Below are 21,626 nucleotides of genomic sequence, written 5' to 3'. Positions count from 1 at the left end.
CCCACAGGCTACCGGGCCTCACTAGGCCCAACCCCACAGCCAGGCAACCTGTCTCCCAGAGCCGCGAGGATCACCTGGGCCTGGCCACTGTACTTACCTGGGGATTCCAGGAGGTTCCAGGAGGCTGAAGGGGCCAGATGACCTGGGCTCAAGGAAGCAGGCGGGGCTGCTTCCTGTCAGGTACCTCCAGCAGCAACAGTGTCCTGCAAGGTGCAAATGAAAGCTAATGACTGAACTGCTCGGCTGCAGTCCCTGCCCATCCAGTCTTTCCAGCACCGCCTCCACCAGGGACAGTGACCTAGCACAGCTCCGTCCAGGGACACTTCTCAACAACATGCTGTCCCAGCTCTCTGCTGGCCCACTGTCAGAGCTGAGAGCAGTCAAGTGACAGCAGAGAAGCTTCTGGAAGCCAGAAGCCACAGACAGGTACTGATTTTCAAATTTAGTCAAGTGTGACAGCACACTCAGAAGGTGGAGGAAGGAGGAAACTGAAGCCAGCCTGGGCTACTAACACTAGCCTCAAAACACAACAAACCTTTCAAAGCCCCGACCTCTAGAGAAAGGTCACTGCACACCCCCGCTAGTGAGCCAGTATCTAGCGCACAGGGACCCAAATATTCCGAGGCTTGGTGACAGGAAGTGCCACTGTGGCACCAGGCCCTTGTGCTGGGAGCCTGTGGCTGAGGTTACCAATCTGTGACCTTTATGGCCCCTGCCTGTACCTCCTGTAGCAATGTCCTGGGCTCCAGCTGCCTTCACCACTACTCAGATATGTAGTCTTGCCTAACACAGCCCAACCCTGAAGGAAGCTGGTCCCCACACACTTCCTAAACAGTGCCAGGCTGACAACTTCCCACCCAGCACCTAAGGCCACGCCATGCTACACTACACTGTCGACAGGTCTTCAGGATCCCCAAGACCTGTCTTCCCAGGCTCAGCAGCAGCAAGGACCCCCTCCCTCTCCTCCTGTGCTGAATGGAGACTGCCCCATCCTCCCGGGACTCCTGACCTGACCCCTGCTGTCCAATATGCTTCTGGGCAAGCTGGACACCAAGCTGCCCAGCACCAGCCACCAGCTCAGCATAAAATAATGTCAGATGGCTCAGGATGGCAAGGCTCCATGAATTAAGTAAGTACAGGTGAGGGGTAGCTCAGGTGGCCCTGGGTTCCGGCCCCAATACCGCCAGCAATGAGAGACCTGGCCCTGGCTAAGGGCATGTGAGAGCTAGCATGCAAGAGCTACCAGAGTGGAGGTTCCTAAATACACCCATGGTGAAGGTCTGTGCTAAGGCTAGGCCCATCAATGGGGAGGGGTAGCTTTTGTTCAAGAAAGGTTCCTATACTACATGGAAAAGAATGAGTTTAGACCCTGACCTCACACCACACACAAAATTAATTCTAAATGGGTCTAGGCCAAATTTTAAAAGCAAACATCAAACTCTAAGAATATTTATGGCCTGAAGCAGGTGCCTTTCAGACAAGACATATGAGAAAGTTTGCCCTGAGCTCTGAACTCAAAGGCTGCCATAATAAAAGGAGAGGCCGCTTCCGGAATACCTGAGAACCACAGGCCTGAGAGGACCAGCATCCAGAACATATACAGTCTTCACCACTCAACAAGAGGACAAGGGCCCAGAATCCAGAATACACAAAGCACTCACCATTCGTGCTAGCTAGTTTCATGTCTACTTGAGACAAACTAGAATCATCACAGAGAAGGGGGCCTCCACTGAGAAAATGACCCCATAAAAAAAAAAAAATAGTAAATCAGGCTTTGCACAAGCCTGTAAATTGTTTCCTTAATTAGTGATTGTTGGGGAGGGCCCAACCCATTGCAGATGGTGCCATCCCTGGGCTGGCGCTCTTCAGTTCTATAAGAAAGCAGGTTGAGCGAGCCAGGAAGCAGCACTGCTCTGTGGCCTCTGCATCAGCGCCTGTTCCCAGGATCCTGCCCTGCTGAGTTCCTGTCCTGACTTCCTCCAGTGTTAGACTACAATGTGGAAGTGTAGGCTGAATACACCCTTTCCTCCCCAACTTACTTTGGTCATGGTGTCTCATCCCAGCAACAGAAACCCTAACTAAACACCACTCAACAAGAAGACGACAAGGGACCAGCATCCAGAACATAAAGTATCTCACCACTCAACAAGACAAGGAACCAGCACCCAATACATAGAGTCCTTGCCACTCCAGCCAAGACAAGCCATAAAAGTCAGACAAGGGGGCTGGATCGATGACTTAGCGGTTAAGACAACTGTTGGTTCTTCCAGAGGACCCAGCTTCAACTCCTAGCACCCACAGGGCAGCTCACAACTGTCTGTACCTCCAGTTCCAGGTGTTCTGACACCCTCACACCAATGCACATGAAATAAAGTTAAATAAATTATATATTTAAAAATAAAAAGTCAGGCAAGGGTCTGAGCAGACCCCTTATGTCTCTTCCTCAGGGACACGACATGCTTGGCCAACAGAAGCAGCTGCTTGGCTTCATGGCAACAGAGCACTCCCACTGGGGACGGAGGAGCTTGCTCTTGATCTGGCACTGGGAAGATTTTATGGTGATTCTGAAAGTGCTGTGGGTGAAGAGTTAATGAGCTTGAGTGGTGGCCACTGTCCAGCATTATAGCTCTTGTACAGTGCTGTTTTCCAAGCGAAATCCTCCCAGTAGGTCTGCAGCACAACTCTACCTCAGCATGGAGGCCCTGACTCTACCCATCCGTGTCCATGTCCATGTCTACCCAGCCCAGGCCAGCCACCAGAGAGACCCAGGGGCCAAACAAAGCCACTGCCTCAGCAGGTAGCAGTCAGACTGGATAAGAGTCCAGGCACCCACCTCACATGACTCCTCACTCTTCCCCAGCCCAAGTCCCCAAGATGGCAACCGGGTAGGATGGAGCTGCTGCAAAGAGGGGCTCCCTGTGTGGCTGCAGCCCCAGACAGGAACAGGAAGCAGAGACCAAGGCAGGCTCTGCCCCCAGGGTAAGTGGGTGGACCCATCAGTAGAGGTGTCTCTTCCCAGCATCCTTGGGAGATCATTAGTGTCAGGCCATAGTCCTAGGGCTCTCAATGAAGCCGTGGCTGAAATGATCCCAGAGACAACAGCCAAGTGGCTCAAGGGGGCAATGCTAGCCTTCCCAGCACCCACTGTCATTCAAGACAGGTCAAGACAAAGATGACCAGGTACAGGCCACAAAGTTTTGTCAATACCCTCTGGTGTGTTGTGGCAAAGAACCCAGGCACCCAGCCCTCTCAACCCCCCAGCAAGGCAGCTGGAAGTGCGGCAAGGAGACACAGAGGCTAGCCCAGGGCATGGTGGGGATGTTGCCAAGCAGAGGGATGAGGCAGGGCTGGCCACAGTGCCAGGAAGGCAGGAGAGGGTCACACTCTGCACTCTGTCCCAGGCAGCAGGACCCCTGACCACACCATTCCAACCTGTCATCACTGGAGACAGACTTCAGATGTGCCTGGAGACAGAAGGCACAGCTGTGCAGGGCCTGGCAGGAAGGCAGCGAGGACTCCCGGAGTCCTGAGGTCTAGGGCTTGAAGCCAAGGGAGGCTGGATGTGAGCCTGTGACAACAGGGTGGCTACAGATGGCAGAAACAGCCAGGCCACTGGCTTCTGCCAAAGCCAAGGCCCTTGCACAGGGTGATGGTCAGGCACCTTTCCACCTTCCCTAGGAGAATCAAAAACGCAGATCAAAAGCCCTGTGCTCCCAGCAGCATACCCATCACCTCCCAGAAGAACATAACCGTCAGTTAACAGCCCCACCACCCTGAATGTTACTGTGTGGTCTAACCCATAATAATCACCTGCCACCTGGGCACAATGGCAACTGCACAAGCCACAGAAGATTCCATATAGGCCTTAGGGAACTGGTGACCAAGCAGACTATGGACAAACGTCGTACTAGAGTGAATGAAGGCCAGCTGCTGAGTATGAGCTTGAGAGCAAATGAGCATGTTTTAAATTACTTTTATTACATGTTCATTTGTTTATCTCATACGTGAGTGCATGTGTGTGGCAGTCAGAGCACAACATGGAGGAGTTGGTGCCTGCTATCACGTGACCAGGTTTGCCCAAAAGCGCCTTACCCACTAAACCCTCTTGCCACCCCGTGTAGTGAGAATTTCGGAATTCTGGTTTCTTTAAAAACACAGAAATATTCTAAGAATATGTTTTTGTTTTAATCCCACGTGTGGGACAGGGGACTGTTTCCCAGCAGCTGATTTATGATTTGCCTCGTGCTCTGGCAGAGCATGATTTTGCCAGCTGCAGGTAGTTTCTGTGAGTGTGTGAAGTTTGAAATTTGGGGGACTTTTCAGAGGGTACATAAATGCTAAGGCCCCGAAGGGTGGGTGGGTGGCTGGTTGATTTATTGTTCGCAGTTTGTTAAGTGGTCATGCACAAAGAAGAAACAAGAAAATAGACACCCTGATGGCAAAGATCAAGCTTGCCCCCAAAAGCTCAACATCTCTAATAAGCAAAAAGTCGCCTAATGGTAATGGTGCCCCCTTTCCGACCCAGGACTGTACTGAGGGATGCTTTCCTCTCGATCCTTTTTCCCTCCTTTCTAGTGTGAGGGGGTTGAAAGGGTGGAAGAAAGAACAGCCCACAATGTAGCAAACTGGTTTACAAGCCCAGAACTGCTTTTTTTCTTTAAGGCAATCATACTGGTCTCCCAGGATTTTTTTCACAGCAACAGAACACGGAATATAAAAGGACCAGGGTGTAACTCAGGGCTGAGCCAGAGAATTTATGAGTTTGAGGGTAGCCTGGGTTATAGAGCCAGATCAAAAAAACAAAAACAAAAACAGCAAATATCAAAAATTTAAACTGCCAGCCATGGTGGCATATACCTTTAATCCCAGCACTCAGGAACAGACGCAGACAGAAGTGTCTGTGAGTTCAAGCCCAGCCTGAGCACAAAAAGGACAGAACAGGGCAGAGCTACACAGTGAGACCCTGTCTTGAAAGAAAGAAAAAGAAAGAAAGAAAGAAAGAAAGAAAGAAAGAAAGAAAGAAAATTAAGTAAAAGTTATAAGGCTAGCCAGGTGTGGTGGTGCACGTCTTTAATCCCAGCACTCGGGGAGGCAGAGGCAGATGGATCTCTGTGAGTTTGAGGCCAGCCTGGTCTACAAAGTGAGTCCAGCACATCCAAGGCTACACAAGGAAACCCTGCCTCAGGAAAAAAAAAGTTAGCGGGGTAAGCACACTGGCTGCTCTTCCAGAGGCTGTTCCATCCCTAGCTCCAGGTCAGGTGTCTCTCACTTACCTGTAGCTACAGTTCCAGGGACATGACACCCTCTCTTGCCTCCAAAGGCACTATACTCATTCACACACACTTAAATTAAATACTAGAAATTAAAATTTATAAGTAAGGAAGATGGCTCAGCAGTTAAGAACATTCACTGGCTGCTCTTCCAGAGGTCCTGGGCTCAATTCCCAGCACCCACATGGCAGCTCACAACTGTCTGTAACTCCAGTTCCAGGGGATCTGACACCCTCACGCAGATAAACTGTAAGCAAAACAGCAATGCAAATAAAATAAAATATTTTAAAATAAAAAGTTCACTTGAGGAGGCAGAGGCAGGCGGATCTCTGTGAGTTCAAGGCTAGCCTAGTCTACAAAGAGAGTCCAGGACAGCCAAGGCTACACAGAGAAACCTTGTCTCGTAAAATCAAAAAGAAAAATTATGAAGTAAATAAATCAATAAAAGTTGGGGGCTGTAACAGCTCAATAGGTAACAGCACCACTGCCAAGCCCGGTGCCCTGTGGCAGAGGGAAGACAGACTCCAAAGCTGTGTCCTGAGTGCATCCTGAGGAAGGCCACCCCTGTGCACGCACAGAGGGGTGTAAAAAAATAAAAAATGTCAATGCAATTTTAAAAATTAAATCAAAGTTGGGAGAAAAGTCAAAACTCCCCTAGAAAATGAGTGAATGGCAAAAACCAACTTCTTCGGGAAGGGCAGAAGACGGCCTTACTCTGAAAAGGTGGCCAACCTCGTTCATGAGGCTGACACAAGCCAAGAGGTCTCTCTCTCTCTGCAGGCAGCCCAAACTGCAGGAGCAAGAGCATTGGCAAAGTGAGGAATGGCATGAGGACCCAGGACTGCAGAAGGGGCCTTTGAAGCAGAGGGCAAGCTGGAAGGTTCTCCAGAACCTGTGCAAAATGGCACCACAGGCTGGACAGCGGACACTGTCTGCACAGAGGTGCAAGGGGCTGGCCTGTGGGCTTCACACCCAGTTGCTGAGAGCAGGGATGGGAAGTTCAGGAGCCTGAGCCTCTGACCTAGAGACTGAGCACCACATGGGCGGCAGGCAGAACAGTGACACTGGCATCATGCACCTCCCCAACAGACCCAACACTGAACCTTGTTCACCTTCCACATTCCACAGGCATAAGTAAGCAGAAACTGAAAGCAGTGGGGACCCTGCTGAGACAGGAGGAGGACCAAAGAAATGACTTTATTTCAAGTGAACAGCACAGCCAAGGCAGGGACACAACCACAGAACTTGCACAACAGCCAGAACTGTGTGTCCAAGACAAGCATGGAAGACTCAGCTCCTTTGGGGGCTCTCAATGCAGAGGGTGAGTCTCATTTTTAGCAGAGGAAGCTTGTCAATGAAGCTGAAGTACAAGAGACACTTCACGGGACCTGCAGGCCTTGATGTTGACTCCAGCACTGCTGCTGGAAAGAGGGCAGGAGGTGGAGAAGGGTAAACAGGTGGGGGGTGGGGTGCGTGGGAGGGTGGGTGTAAGAAAGTTAAATGGATAGAGAAGATGTCCACCTGGATTAGCTATACATCCAGACATGTCCTCCATCTTGGAAGTAAACACTGTGACTTGCCTGTACTTGCAGTGTGCACAGTGGCCTTGCAACACTGATGAGGGTCTAGAAGCAACTACAGTCCTGAGGCAGACAGCACAGCTCTTGGGAGAAGCATCCAGGAATCCACCACAGGGTGGCAGATGAGGATGGCTCAGGAGCCAGGCACACGATGATGTCAGTGGAGGAGGAGAAATCACCAAGAACCCGGGGGGGGGGGGGGGGGGGAGACTGTGCTGGACCTCAGAATGAAAAGCAGATAACAGATAGGCACAGAACAGTGCCACGAGATGCCCTTCTCTCCATGGCTCTCCTGGACGGGGACCAACAGTGAGCTCTCCCAGCTCAAGTACCTCCCTCAAGATCTATAAGGTACACAAAGTGGAAAGGCCACACCTCTCATCAGAGTCTATGTCTCCCAAAGGGGATGGATCCACACCAGGGCCTTCTGCACCTACACGAGCCACCCTGGCATTTCTCCTGCCACACCTTCTGACCTCTTCAGAAGCCACACACAGACTCAAGGAAGTGGGCCACTGTCTACCGACAGGCTACCACAGAGTCAAGGGTCTGTCAGTGCTGTGAGTGACAGATCTCACATGCTCCAGCCTGGAGGGAGCACGCATACTGGAGATACAAAGAACACTGCCCATAGTTGCCTGAGGTGGCTCCAGCAAAGAGCAAAGAAAAAGAGCCTGGGGGACCCTCAAAGTGTCTCCATGTGGGGGCTTAAGGAAAGACTCCTGGAAGACTTTCCAGAGCTCCTTGCTAGTGCTGGCTCAGTATGACTAGACCACAGCGCTATGGGGAGGCACAAGCAGGTTTTGCTCGATGGTGGGCAGCCCAGCCTGGCGTGTGAGCTTCCGGCTCAGGAAGCCTTATCACAGAGAAGGAGGCAGAGAACATGAGTGGGAGCACACATCTGCAAAACTGACCTCGCCACAAACATGCGCGAGCGAGCACAAACACACACAGTCACATACTCAGGCAAATAATCAGTGTCATTAAATAACACCCGTCAGGCCAGGGTGACTTGCCAAGGACAAACATGAGAATGGCCGACACCTGCCCCAAGCCCCAGGACCCCCGTGGTGAAGAAGAGAAACCAACTCCCTCCGCGGGCACACTGGGTGACATACAGGCCCCCACACACACACGTACACACAAAAACAAACGCATGAAACAGTAACGAAATAAAACAATGAAATAAAAAGGTAAGTCACTGCTCTGATGGGCAGGGAACCTGGATACCGAGCACCGCTGCCCATTCCTGGCTTCTGGAACCCCACCGCCTTGCTCAGAGGAGGGAAGCAGAATGGTGATAACCACTTGTCTCTCCCCTGGAAAGAGGCCACAGCCAGCACCCCAGCACCCAGTACCACTGGGAAAAGATACACACACACATACGAGACACAGCCTCCTGCACACCCAATGGCTGGGACAGGTCTCTTCGCCTGCCACAGCTTCCTCTTTGTGGAATGGCTGAGGGGCCGCTCTCTAGGCTACTGCTCAGGCAGGGCAGCCAGCAAGATTAATCAGGGGTGTCTGGTTGGCACAGCAGGGACATACGCACATGCACACAATGCATGGACATGTGGATATGCATCAACATGCACATGTGCGTGACACATTCACACACGTACACACGCATGCACACATAAGAACACACACAAGCACTCCCTACCTGGCACCACAACCATCTGAAGCAAACAAGCCCCATCACTACACTATCCCAGATGGTAAAGGAGACACAGGGCAGGACATGGCTTGCCCAAGGCCACCCAACAGTGGGGAGTGCAGGGGACAACGGTGACATAGGTGGGAGCACTGAAAAGACAGGTCCCAGCCCTGACAGAAGGGAAGAGGAGGGCACTGCCACTGTTGTCACCTGACTAGGCAGACAGATCACAGAGCTAGAGAAGCAGGTGCTCCATGACGAACTGCAAACCTTCCTGGCAGCTCAGGAAAATACAGATGGCAGCTGAGGAAAACAGTGATGCAAAGGTCACCATGGGACGCTGCCCTCAGGAGTGCCCATGCTGTCAGACATCCCTGACTGTCAGGCCTTGGGCCAGGAAAGGCTGAGGCACAGGGATTCCCATCCCAGAGGCCACAGGCCCAGGACACACCCAGCACAACAGGTGAGAAGGGCCGGGACAGAGACTCAAACACGAGAGTAGGCTCCAGAGTGCAGGATACCGAGGCAGGAGAAATGGGATTTCCAGGCTTAGCCATTGAGACTCTGCCAAAAAAGACCAAAACTAAACCAGATGCCAAGCAAACACTGTTGTGTTCCAAGCAAAACAAATGTTCTACATTGCTGGGCTATGGACAATGGAGCAGCACTCTGGAACACATATTGAGCAAGGCAAAATGATTACACACATAAATGCACAGTCACACATGTGCACAACAGTCAAAAACCTCATGAACTCAGATGTCCAGCAAGGACACACAGATGTATAATGGGACCCATGCATTCCATGGAATAGTACTCAGCCGTAAACAGGAACAAACAAACCCACACTAAACAAACCTTGATAGCACAGGCCAGTGGGAGAGACTCGCTGTGCAAGCTCAGCCCCAGTCACAGACAGGGATGCGCTGTACAAAAGCTGTCGCCAGCTCCAAACTCTCAGCTGCACTCCCGCAGCCTGCCATCCACAGAACACTGTCATACATCTACACATCCTTGCCGGAAAAAGGGCCCCGTGAAGACACAGGGTCATAGGATCTTCATCTCCATCACCAGCAGGAAGCCCCTTCCTAGCCATGGCCCACCATGGCAAGACTATACCCCAAAACACCCACATCAGGTAAATCCAACACACGCAAGCTTTGGTCCATGTACAGCAGAGGCTGGGAGAAAAGGGTGGACAGAAAGGACTAACGAGCTTCTCTGGAGCACTGAGATGTTCTGGAAGGACAGAAACGCGTCTGTCATGCTTAGAGATGTGCGTTTGTTTGTGTGTGCGCGCGCATGCATATGTGCCGGTGTGTGGTGTGGGTGTCGGTGCCCGCCTGAGAGCATGAGGACTGACTCCGCCCCCGGCTGCCAAGGAGAAAGCTGCCTGGAGGACGGCAGCACTGGGGAGGGGAGTGGGTGCACCGTGGGGCTCTCTCTGGCCAGCAAGCAGACCCTGCCTGCCTCACAAGATATGGTGGGAAATGACTGAGGGAAATTCCTAGGGTTGTCCACAGCCTCCACGCGTATCTAGACACACAAAAAACTTGAGGCGGCAAGATCAATCAGGGTAACAGGGCTTACTGCCAAGCATGAGGACCTGAGTTCCATCCCCAAGCCCCACCTGATGGAGGGGAAGGGCTGATTCTGACCACCACATAGGTTATAAGGAGAGCATCCGGAGGACAAACAGCCACCGGAGCACACAGGACCCCTCTGCCACCTGATCCCAATAACCCTATTTCCCATGGCCCTAGTATCACATCAGAGCATGCGCTGAGGTCCACAGAGGTGTGGTGTGGCCTGTCCTAGGAAAAGTCCTGGTCCCCCCTCTCCTCTCCCCAACAGAGCTGTCAGGCCCCACCAGAACCCTGTCCTGAGCCAGCACAGACCACAATGCAAAGGTTGCCACAGCAACAGAGAAGCGTCAGGCTCGCCAGGGCTGGTGAGGGCTCTTCTGTCCATCCCAGGGGCCATCCACCCGGACACACCCCAAGGCTGACTGTGCCAGCCTGTGAACCTTGGACACACCAGCTCCTCTGCTCTGGTAGCACCACCCTAGGGCTTTTACATGTGTTCTGTCTGTCCTTGGGAGTCTCTGCTCATGACTGCCTCTGCCCACATTACCTACAGGATACCCAGTGCAGGGGCAGTAACCTGGAGCACCCTACCCTGGTGTCCCTTTTTTACCCCTGTGCTAACACCCCAACACCTGAACTGACACATGAGGACCCATCTTGGGACACAACTCTGCAGCTCATTTTTTACAAAAAAAAAAAATATATATATATATGTGTGTGTGTATAAATATATAATATATATATTTAAAATATATATATATATATATATTATAAATGTTTACAACTTGTTTCTACTATTTATTTGGGGGGAAGTGACACAGGTGGAAGTCAAAGGACAACTGGCAGGGATTGGGGGAATCGGTTCACTCCTTCTTAGCCGTGGCTCCTAGGAACTGAACTGGTGGTCAGGCAAGCCTCCTTACCCACTGAATCGTGTCTGGAATGTGGGGGGACAATCATGGGGCCTGGGACACTGAGCAGCACTTGGCCCTCACTCCTGCCCGCCATGTTTCTAGGAAGCTCCCTGCAGCCTAGAGACTGCAGCCATGCCTAGGCCACAGGCGCAACAGACGACGACAGGAGGGCTCTGTTTCACAGGCCCTGAGGCCTCCCCTCAGCTGTACCACAGGCCACTTACCCTGCCCGTGCTCCTTAGGTAAGCCAATAGTGGGCTGGAGGAATGGCTCGGCAGTTAGAACATTGACTGCCCTTGCAAAGGACCCATGTTCAATCCCAAACACCCACAAGGCAACTCACAGCCATCGGTAACTCCAGGGCATCTGACACCCTCTTCTGGCCTCAACAGGCACTGCACAAACATACAAACAGGCAAAACACATGGAATATGTAAGTAAAATTTTTCAAAAAGCGAAGACCCAGCTGGGTGGTAGCGGCACACGCCTTTAATCCCAGCACTCAGGCAGAGACAGGTAGATCTCTGAGTTCGAGGCCAACCTGATCTACAGAGTTCCAGGACAGCCAGGACTGTCACACAGAGAAACCCTGTCTCAAAAAAAAACCAAAATAACAACAGTAAGAAAAATAAAAAGCAAAGGCTGACATGGAGTAAGTCACCTGTGCTCGCTGCTGCTGGGGCTGCTGGGGCTAATGGCGGCTCACGCAGGCCAAGCTCACCTGCTCGGCTTCACCTTCTCCTGAAGCTCAGGAATGTGGGGCTCTATGAGAAGGCTTGCCAGGTAAAGGTGCTTGCTGTCAAGCCTGACCCCCCAGACCGCCACATGTGTACTGTGGCACACGCCCTGGCCCCACAATAAATATTATAAAAAACATTCAAAGCCCAAACTAACCACTTCCCAAAGCAACACAGGCTGGGACTGTAAGTGGCGGCGGCGCCTGCATGTGAGAGCGGCCAGAACTGGCTGGGTCCACAGTGGGGTCATGCTGGTAGGTGATCCAGAAACGCCAGGTACGGCCGCAACAGAATCACGGTCATGCAGTGGGCAGGCCTCTCAGTGCTGTGACACAGGGCTCCTGAAGGAAACCCACTGCCCATCCCCCATAGGGCCCTGGTCCTGCGGTGACCCAGAAAGACACCCCACAGCCTAGAGCCCCACCTCCTCCCTGCGTGCCTCCAAGGGCCATGACCCAGTGTCCCTTCCTTCTTCCTCTGCCCATCGTCACTCAGGATACACAGGTGTGGCCCCAAGGGTGCCTTTCCTAGAAGCCCCCCAGGCCCAGTGGCTCCTGGCTTGGTCGCCCACGTACAGGACAACCTGTGCACGTCAGGCTCCGCTCCCTGGCTACTGCTGCACCTGCCCCAAACACACTCAGCCTGGTACACAGGGAGAGCTGGAACAGCACGCCGTTCCAGCTGCCTCCGCGCCAGGCGACCATGCCAACCACGGCAGGCAATCATCTGGTAGGGGGCAACAAGGGCAGGCAGAAGCAGAGCACAGGAAAGGTTCCCTGCGCAGTGAGGCCACTGGTGTCTCTAGCTTGGGATGCCTATTTGCCAGGGACCAAGATACTGTGGCTCCCAGCTAGAGCCTGGAAGGATGGCGGGGAACCCCTTTAGGGCCCCAAGGTTATCAGTGACCCCTAGGAGGGGTGCCTAAATTCCTGGGGCTCTGCTCCCACAGCAGCCACCGTCCCTGTCCCTCTGCACACATCCTCTCTGAAACGATGGCATGCGGGACCCCTTATGGCTGACCCTCTCTAACTGAAGAGACTGTAAAGAAATCTCATGGAGAGGACACGTAAGTTTAGGGGAGCTGCTGAGACCCACTGGGCTCCCCATCCCAGCTGCCCCTTCCTTCCCACCACGCTCAGAGGTCCCTGGAACATCCCACACCCAGGGAGGCTTCTGCCAGCTCTGTGAGAGGCAACCCCAGGGTTGCATCGTCCCACGGCCTCTCCTCCTGTGGAGTCATCTGGCTCCACACCCATTGGCTGGGACTGGGCCAGCTTAGGCAGCAAAAGGCCTAGTGCCTGAAGTGACCCTAGAAAGGCACTGTGGCTGCTGTCTGCCCTAGTGTCCTGCCAGCAGCACACACAGACACAGCTGCCACTTGATGGACCCACAGGTTAAGGCCTGAATCTGCCATGCTCCCTTCTGTACCTGCCGGCCAGCAGGGTAGCAACCACAGCCTGCTTTACAAACTTACTCTTTGTCCACTCTCCAGTGCCACAGCCTGGCACTCCAGTATCAGTAAGAGGCACAGCCTGGGCCAGGACACCCAGATCACGTGCTTGCTGGGCAAGCATGAGGACATGAGTTTGAATCCTCAGAGATCATAATAAAGCCAGACATGACTGAGCAGGCCTGCAATCCCAGTACTGTGGAAGGGGAGGCAGGAAGGTCTCAGGGCTGGGGAGACACCGCAGCAGGTAAAGCACTTGCTGTACAAATAGCTGAGTTAAAATCCCCAGGACCGTGAAAGCTGCGTGTGGGAGCCTGTGAGCTGGGAGACAGACACAAGAGCTGGAGGGCCAGCTGCCTGGTGTGTGCACTGAGACAAGAGACTCTGTCTGTCCTTAGACAAGCAAGACTCCACACCTAAGGAGGTCCTCTCACTCCACACTCACCCTGACAGACATGTGCAAGCACAGAGACAAAGAAAGGAAGGAAAGAAAGACAGAAAAACAGACAGACAGACAGACAGACAGACCATAGCAGCTCACCCCACCCCTCCCCCAATCTTCACACCCCCCCCCCAGCAGAAACTTGTCCCCAAAGCTGTGCAAGTGGGGAGAAGAAGGAAGGAGGGAAAGAAAGGGGGACAGACAATCACAGCAAAGGTGAGTTCGAACACCTGTAACTCTCAGGACATGAACAAGACAAGATTGTGGCAGGCATGAGCGGTGCTCCAGACAGTGGCTGCCTGCCCACAACCAGGCCCTCACCCGGCAGAAGCCGCCTCTAGGGGATGCCATGGATGTACTTCCCACAGCCACTGGCCCTGGCTCAGAGAGAGGCTGGGGTGCTCAGGATGTGTCACCCAGGGGAGGGGGCATCCCACAAGGCCTGAAGCTAGGTACACAAAGGGCTCCTGTGAGGCTCACAACTGCTCAGGAATTGTCAACTAAGGTGAGGAAAGGCAACTCACTCTTAACTAGGAAGCTTGTCCTTGCTGACATCCATCTGGTGCTGGGATGAATCCAGGACCTCACATATTCGAGGTGAGTGCTCACCACTGAGCCACACACCCGCCCAGTGTATGTGTATACATGTATGCAAGTGTATGTGGTGTGTGTGTGTGTGTGTGTGTATGTGTTGGAGACCAGAGGTCAATATGGGTGTCCTCCATCACCCTCTACCTTTTCCTGGTCTCTGCTGACAGAAGCTCACCATTTTCCCTGGGCTGGCAGCCCTGAGACCCTCAGGGAGCTGGGCTGGCCCCTCCTGTCCCCACTGCCCCGAGCTGAGCTGCAGGCACACCTGGCTACAGGCAGCTCCTGTGTGAGCGCAGGTATCAGCACTCAGGCCTGTGCTTGTACAGCAGCAGTTCCCATCTCCTGACACTCTTCCCTTCTGTGGTTTTACTGCTGTATTCTGACTGGCCACCCTCCTGCCTCCACCTCCTGGGTGCTGGGGTCTGTACACAGTTTACACGGTGCCAGAGAACAAACCCAGGGCTGAGCACACGCTAAGCATGCACTGTCTACTCAGCCTCACCCCTGAGCTTCATTTGTTAGTAGACTACTTTTCTGGAGAGGCCATGGGTAGTCATGTCCCATGCTCTCCTGTCCCCACAGTGAAGGGCACAGCAGGTGAAAAAAATGACAAGAGCCCCAAACACCTAATCCAGCCAAGAGGTTCCCACAGCAGAGCACACTCACTGGGAGATGAGCAGAAAATCAACTCATCTGAGACTTCTTTTTAAGAAATCAACTCATCAGCTAGGTGGTGGTACACAGCTTTAATCCCAGCACTCAGGAGGCAGAGGCAAGTGGATCTCTGTGAGGCCAGACTGGTCTACAAGGGACCACCAAACCCAGGACAGCCCAGACTACACAGAGAAACCCTGTCTGGAAAAAACAAAAACAAACAACAGCAAATCAATTCCTGATTTTGAAATTGTTTTTGTGGTGTTGGGATGAAGCCAGGGCCTTGTGCCTCATCTTCATGACCCGCCTGGCTGGATGCTAACTTCCATCTTAGTGAGTCGCTGGGTCCCTGTCACCCTCTCCAAAGTTGCCAGTGCAGGAACACCACACAACTTCAGGGACATCATTGTGGAGGAAAAGGCCAAGATCAGAGAAATGAGTCAGCTCAGGTCAACTAGCGACAAGCTGGTCAGAGCAACAGGATGGGGTCCAGCCATGGGGAGGGTGTCAGTGCCACCTCAACAGAACCAAGGCAGCCAGGGTGGGACGTGCATAGGCTAGTCACTGGGAGATCCTGTCTGTGTAAGCACAGGCCTGGACCGGAGATAGGGGACCAGTGGGGTACAGGAGCAAACAGAACTACAGGGCAGACTTGGGGCAGGTGGGTCTACAGGGCTAAAGGGCAAGCCCCAAGTCTCATGTGCAGGGCGTGGGTGAGGTCCTGGCAAGGTGTGGGTAAGGGCCGGCTGCACATGAAGAGCTCTCAACAGCCACCCAGGGGTGACCTGGTCACAGTGGACTGATCCAGTGGCAACAGTGGGAACAGTGGGACAGAGTAGAATGCTTCTAAGCTCTTGGTCCCTTGCCCTTGACCCTCAAGGCCACCCCGGGGCAGAAGCGTGCTGGACACCAACTCTACAGATGGAGAGGGAGCCAGGGTGCAGGACAGAGCAGAAAGGAGGCCTGCCTGCAGGAGGGACCTCAATCCAGACCTCTGGGACTCTGACCCTGACCTTAATTCCAAGGATGGTGAGACCCCACCGGCCCTGTAACGACAGGTCTCTCCAGAGGCCAGCCATCTCCTACTCCTGCAGCCACCACCTACTCAGAAGCTGTGATGACTGGTAGCCTTCACCTTGTTTCTGGAGCAACTGACAAGCCCAAGGCCACCAGGCCCTGAATCTTCCATCCCAACTCCAGATCCAGAGACAAACATCTGGAAGTATCCGGCTGCCCACACCTCTGCCCCTCCCCACGTACCCGAGACCTCACTGTCTGTGGATGCTGGGCTGGCCAGAGCAGCCTCCTCCCAGTACTCCCAATGAGCCCGAAGGCCCCTGAAGGGAGGCTTTGGACAACATACCAACTGACAAGCCAGTTGCCTCCCCACAGGTGTCAGGTAGCACAGGGACAGATGGCTAACCAGTGCTGGGACTCCTAGGACAACATGAGGAGCGGGGCAAAACAAGGGGCCAGAGCCCAAGAGAGGAAGGGGAACGACAACTGGAAATCTAGGTCAGGTGTAGGAGGACTGGGAGGATTGAGGGACCCCCTAGAATGGGGAAGGAGACAGGCTGTGGGCTAGGGACAGATATCCACAGGAGAGTGACTGAGTCTCCAGAGACCCCTCTACGTACTAGGATGTCTCCTCAGTAGCCCTCTTTCTGGGAAGAAAGGATTAGAGAATGGCTTGTCCCTCAGACCAGCACATTCCCAGCTCAGACTGCACAAACTCACAGGTGTGCCTGGATATACACAGGCACGTGGAGAACCTGGCACTGGGACATTTCCACCCCAAACACCAAAACACCGTATGGCCATCTGTGCAAACCAATAATCTCTCACCTCCCAGGGAAAGGATGAAGATTTGCCCGGTGTCTTGCAAAGAGACCCTGCATGTTTAGATACAGGGCACCCACAAGATTTGCAGGAAAAAAAAAAAAAGGAGGGGAAGATGAAAGTAGAGCAGGGTAACAAAAAAACAAAACACAAACAAACAAAAAAAAAGGCTGGCCCTGTCTGGGGACACGCCCTCCCAGTGGCTCTAAAGGCAGTAATTACGGGAGAATTAAAAAGAATGATTAGCCCTTTCCTGGTGGGGGAGGAAGCCCCTGAAGACGCAGGTAATGAGCCCATTTTGAGGCAGGAGCTGTTTGGGGACAGGTGCAGTCTCCCGGCAGGGGGACTGTCAGATACACAACTATTGGGACACAGAGACATCCCGGAGCCCCCAACCTTCTGCAACCAAGATTCTCAGCGTCTAAGAAGGTGCTGGCACCAGGCTCCAGGCTGAGCCAACGCTCACAGGGAAAGACACACTCTTTCTTTTTGCTTTCTGAAACACATTAGAGGATCCACCCTCTGCTGGTTGAAAAAAAACTAGCGACTCCGGCAAGACACTTCCCCAGGTGTTACTGAATTATTAAAGCAATGCCATCCTCTCCCCTCCCCCAGTCAGACAGATGGGACAAGGGGAGGCCCAGTTACACCATCAAATCTGCAAGCCTGGACCCCGGCAGCCCAGAATCCCTTATACTCCCACTTGGCTCATCCCAGCATTGGGCAGAACCCCCCAAAAGCCCCCGGACACGGCAGTAGGGAAGCCACCCCGAGCTGTCCCGGGTTTGCCAGGCTTCCTTGGAGAAACAGGGGCTGTCTGCTGGGGACGCCCTGAACCGGCGTGCACGCGGACAACTACACATTTCATGGCTTGCAGAGAAGGGAGCTGGACCGCAGAGGGACCAGAGGACGGATGCGAGGTGGGAAGGCTGCCATTGCAAAAGAAGATACGTTCACTATTTATTTTAGCTTTAAAAAATGAAGATTATATGGTGATTTACGGATTCTGGGACAAGAGGGGGTCAAGTTTGTAAGGAATGATGGATGAGTGTTTGGAGGGGACAGCATTGGTGTTCCAAAAAGAAAACCAAAATACAAACGGGGGGAGCAAGGCTTGGAGTGGCTTTTTATTTTTAAGGATTTGGGGGTGCTGACGGGATGCCTGGACCGGGCCACCCACGCTGTCATCTTTTGTGGCCTGGAAAGGGGACGCGGCGCCCCGCCCCCGCCCCGCCTTTGTCCGGCCCCATCGTCCCCCCCCAAAAAAAAAACACACCCTCCTTTCCAATCGTTTTGTCGATCAACAAACAGCAGCTTCGCCCGAGCGGACAAAAGCGCAGCGTACCCCGCCGCCGCGCGGAGCCGAGTAGGCCGCAGCCGAAGCCTCGGCCTAGAGTGTGTGCGGCGGCCGCGAGGCGCGGGCGGGGGCAGGCATGGCGGCTGCGCGGCCCCCCGGAGGGGCCTCGAAGCCGCGGAGCGCTACCGCCGACCGCACACTCACCTGGCGCGGCGCGCGCGGCCCCGTGTGGACAGCGGGCTAAGCGGCGCGTGCTCGGCCGCCTCGCGTCGCCCCCGTCGGGCCTCGCTCGCTCGCTCTCTCCGGCAGCTCGGCTCCTGCTTTCGCCCTGTTCGTTCGCTTGTTCGATCGTTCGCTCGCTCGCGGCCGAGCCCTCAGCAAGCGCCTCGGGCGGGGAAGCGAAGCCTCAGGGGGGCGGGGCGATGGCTCCTCCTCGGCCGCCATTGGGCAACCAGCCCACGCCCGTACGCTGATTGGTGGCGGCTGACAGCTCCGCCCCTCCTCTCATCAACACCGAGCGGTCCCGCCCTTCGCGACCTAAGGAGGGCGCAGGCACTCGACCTCTCCCCTTCATTGGTCCAACCACGAGGACGCGCCGGCACCCACTCACGTGCCTGGTGACCGGCACAGCTCTCATTGGATGTGGAGCACGCCCGTCAAGACAGACACAGCCAATCCGACTGCGGTCGGGTCTGAGCGCACGCAGATTGACAAGCGAGTTCTTCGGGTCCTCACTGAGAGAAGCACGGATTGGTGTTTGGGACCGGGCTCTGGAAGCCGATTGGTTGGGACTGAATGTCAATCGCTGTCTTGGTTGCTCGGGGCTCCGCCCTGTTATCGGAGGGCTGCTGAGTACGTGATTTCCTGCACAACATCGGCCCCGGATCTGAGACGACGAGAGAGCGGTTCGAGACCCGGTGGTTCACGGTCTGGGGCCGGAATTCCAGCACGGCTAGGGCAGAGAGAATCCCAAAAGCTCTCCATTTTGCCCTGCCCAGACTTTTAGGAGTTCCCTAAAAACGTGCGTGACTTCACCTGGGGAAGTCACCAAACTGGGCCTTGGTCCCCGCCCCCTATGCCGTGCCCACGCCAAACTTTGCAAGAAGCGACTCAGTTCCCTGCTTCTCAAAATTTGCTAAGTTCTGCCGTCCGGCTTAGCAGCTGCGGGCCTGGGTGCCCCATCTACAGGGCTCTGAGCCCTGCCCCACAGCTGTGGCTCTCCAGAGCTTTACTTACTGTCTGATACTGTCCCCATCAATATGAATTTATAATCTTAAATTTTTACTGTTTTGCGTATAAGTGTGGGTGTCTGCCCTGCAGAGGCCAGTGGGCAACTCTTGAGTTGACTCTCCTGCCATCTGGGTCACAGGATCAAACTCAGCCTGTCAGGCCTGTAAGCTTTACGCACTGAGCCTGCTTGCTGGCCCATTATTATTATGTCTTGCATACTTGAGCAAGCGGGGCGGTCAACGGCATTCTTGTTTTATGGGGTAGGACTGGAAGTCCTTCAATTTTAATGTCTACTCTCTGGAGAGGAGCGCTGAGCAAATGCTCTGTGCACCCAAGATACTTACCCCAGCCCTGTCTCCTGCCTGTCACTCTCATCCAGGCTGGACGAGTCTGGAATTGTTTCCCTTGCTCTTCATAGTGTGGTAATTGTAAGGGAAACAGCCATCGTCATGTCGGCCCCCCTGCACTCAGGAAGTGCAGGCTGGAGAACCTAGAGCTCCCCATCATCCTGAGCTGGAGGCCAGCTCACAGGACTGTTTTGAGTCTTATGTAGCTGTACAATTGTCTCAAAACAGGAAGGTGAGGCACCTCAGTAAGCTGGCCTTCTAGCCAGACCTGTGTGACCCACTGGATGGAGGAAGTCCTTTGTCCTCTGACCTCCACAGGTGAGACGTGTCTACTCGTGCAGGTATACACATACACACAAATGAACTCCAATGTCTACCAGCCCCGGAAGTCCTCGGTCCCTCCAGATGTCTGTACCACTCCACAGGCAGGAATGGAATTGTGTGGTCATTGCCACCGTATTTTCAAGGACAGGTGACCTGTGTGAAGGATGGGTACATTTTTTTTAATTAGGAGTGGATTTTATTAAATTTGCTCTGCCCTCAGGACTCCTGTCTACACAGTAGTATACTTGTCCTGAGCTAGAAAGATAGCTCAAGTGATAGCACACGCCTTTAATCCCAGCACTGGGGAGGCAGAGGCAGGCAGACCTCTTGAGTTTGAGGCCAGCCAGGTCTATAGAGTTCTAAGACAGCTAAGGCTACACAAAGAAACCCTGTCTTGAAAAACCAAAACCAAAGATTCTGCTCTTCCAGAGCACCCATGTCAAGTGGCTTACAACCACCTCCACCTTCAGCATTAAGGGATCTAATACTCATGGCCTTCCGAGGCACCCACTCACATTCATATGTCCTAAAATGTTTGACATGGTAGCCCATGCCCGTAGTTCTAACACTGGGAAAGAAGAGGCAGGCAGATCTCTGAATGCTAGGTCAGCCTGGACTATTGTACTAAGGATGGAACCATATCCTGTTTTTGTATTTGATGGGTTTTTTTTTTTTTTTTTCGAGACAAGTTTCCTCTGCTAACAGACCTGGCTATCCTGGAACTCATTTTGTGGACCAGGCTAGCTCCAAACTCAGTGATCTGCCTATTTTTGCCTCTCAAGTGCTGGCATGATCCACCATGCCCAGTGAGGTTTGAGACAGGGTGTCAACTACGGAGCCCAGGCCAGTCTTGAAGATCCTCCGCCACTGAAGACAGCCTGACAGGCTTATCCCGTTCACCCAGCTATGCCCCAGCGTCTTTAAAAGGCGACCTCGCTGTTGGCGAGAGGGCTCAGCGTTGTGTAGAGACACTTCTAGCCAAGCAGGACAACACAAGTTCCAACCCCAGGAACCACAACGTGCAAACTTTTTTCCAAAGTTACTTACATACTCAGTTTAAAAAATTTTCGATGTGTATGTTTTGTCAGGGTGTTTTGCATGCAGTACCTGCAGAAGCCAAAAGAGGGCATTGAATACCCTGGAACTGGAGTTGCAGGCGGCGGAGTCACTGCGTGGGTGCTGGGAACCAAACCCAGGTCCTTTGCAAGAGAGCAGCTGTGATGAATTTAATTCTCTTTAAAGCAGTCTCACCCCTGGGTTTAGGCCAGCCGCTGAGACAGCTGTGAGGACAGGCGCCCCTGCTGAGCTCACCCAGCACCACTCTTCAGGGAGCCCAGTCCCTTCTCCAAGCACTGCCCGGTGCAGAACACAGGCGCACCACAAACCACAGGCCAAGGCCCTGTATAGCCCTCCCCACACACAGGTGCTAGGGATTCTGGTCTCACAAATAAGGGCTTGCTGCCTCCCCCATACATCGTTAACATCTAGGTTTTTACAGACCTGTGCTGCTCTCTGTACAACAGTAGAAGCTTCTAGAACAGGGCCAGCAAACTATTAGTCAAAGGCTTACATGGTAAAGTACTTTCTGCTTTCAGGACTATAGTTTCTGTCCAATCTACTGGATGGTACTGACTGCAGCAAAAGAGCTGTGTGTGAAACTTTATTTGCAAAACCAAGCTGGAGGCCTGCTGTGTCCTGGATGAGTGCC

General features: G+C 53.4%; 1 protein-coding gene across 2 annotated transcripts in view; it reads right to left on the bottom strand.

Moving 5' to 3' along the window:
* Nucleotides 1–18,411, bottom strand: part of Kdm4b (lysine demethylase 4B) — a 79,994-nt gene extending 61,583 nt beyond the window's left edge. The window contains exons 1-2 of one of the 2 annotated variants that reach the window (XM_021632940.2): nt 18,222–18,411; nt 98–203 (exon numbers count right to left, since the gene is read on the bottom strand). The gene's annotated coding sequence lies outside the window, so the exon portion shown is untranslated. The remainder of the gene's footprint in view (nt 1–97; nt 204–18,221) is intronic. The other variant, XM_060371280.1, reaches the window with a different exon arrangement.
* Between the last annotated feature and the right edge of the window lie 3,215 nt (nt 18,412–21,626).

The sequence above is a fragment of the Meriones unguiculatus genome, chromosome 17 (assembly GCF_030254825.1).
Source record: "Meriones unguiculatus strain TT.TT164.6M chromosome 17, Bangor_MerUng_6.1, whole genome shotgun sequence".
Lineage (NCBI taxonomy): Eukaryota > Metazoa > Chordata > Mammalia > Rodentia > Muridae > Meriones > Meriones unguiculatus.
The sequence above is the reverse complement of the archived record's forward strand: the minus strand, read 5'-3'. Positions and strand labels throughout refer to the sequence as shown.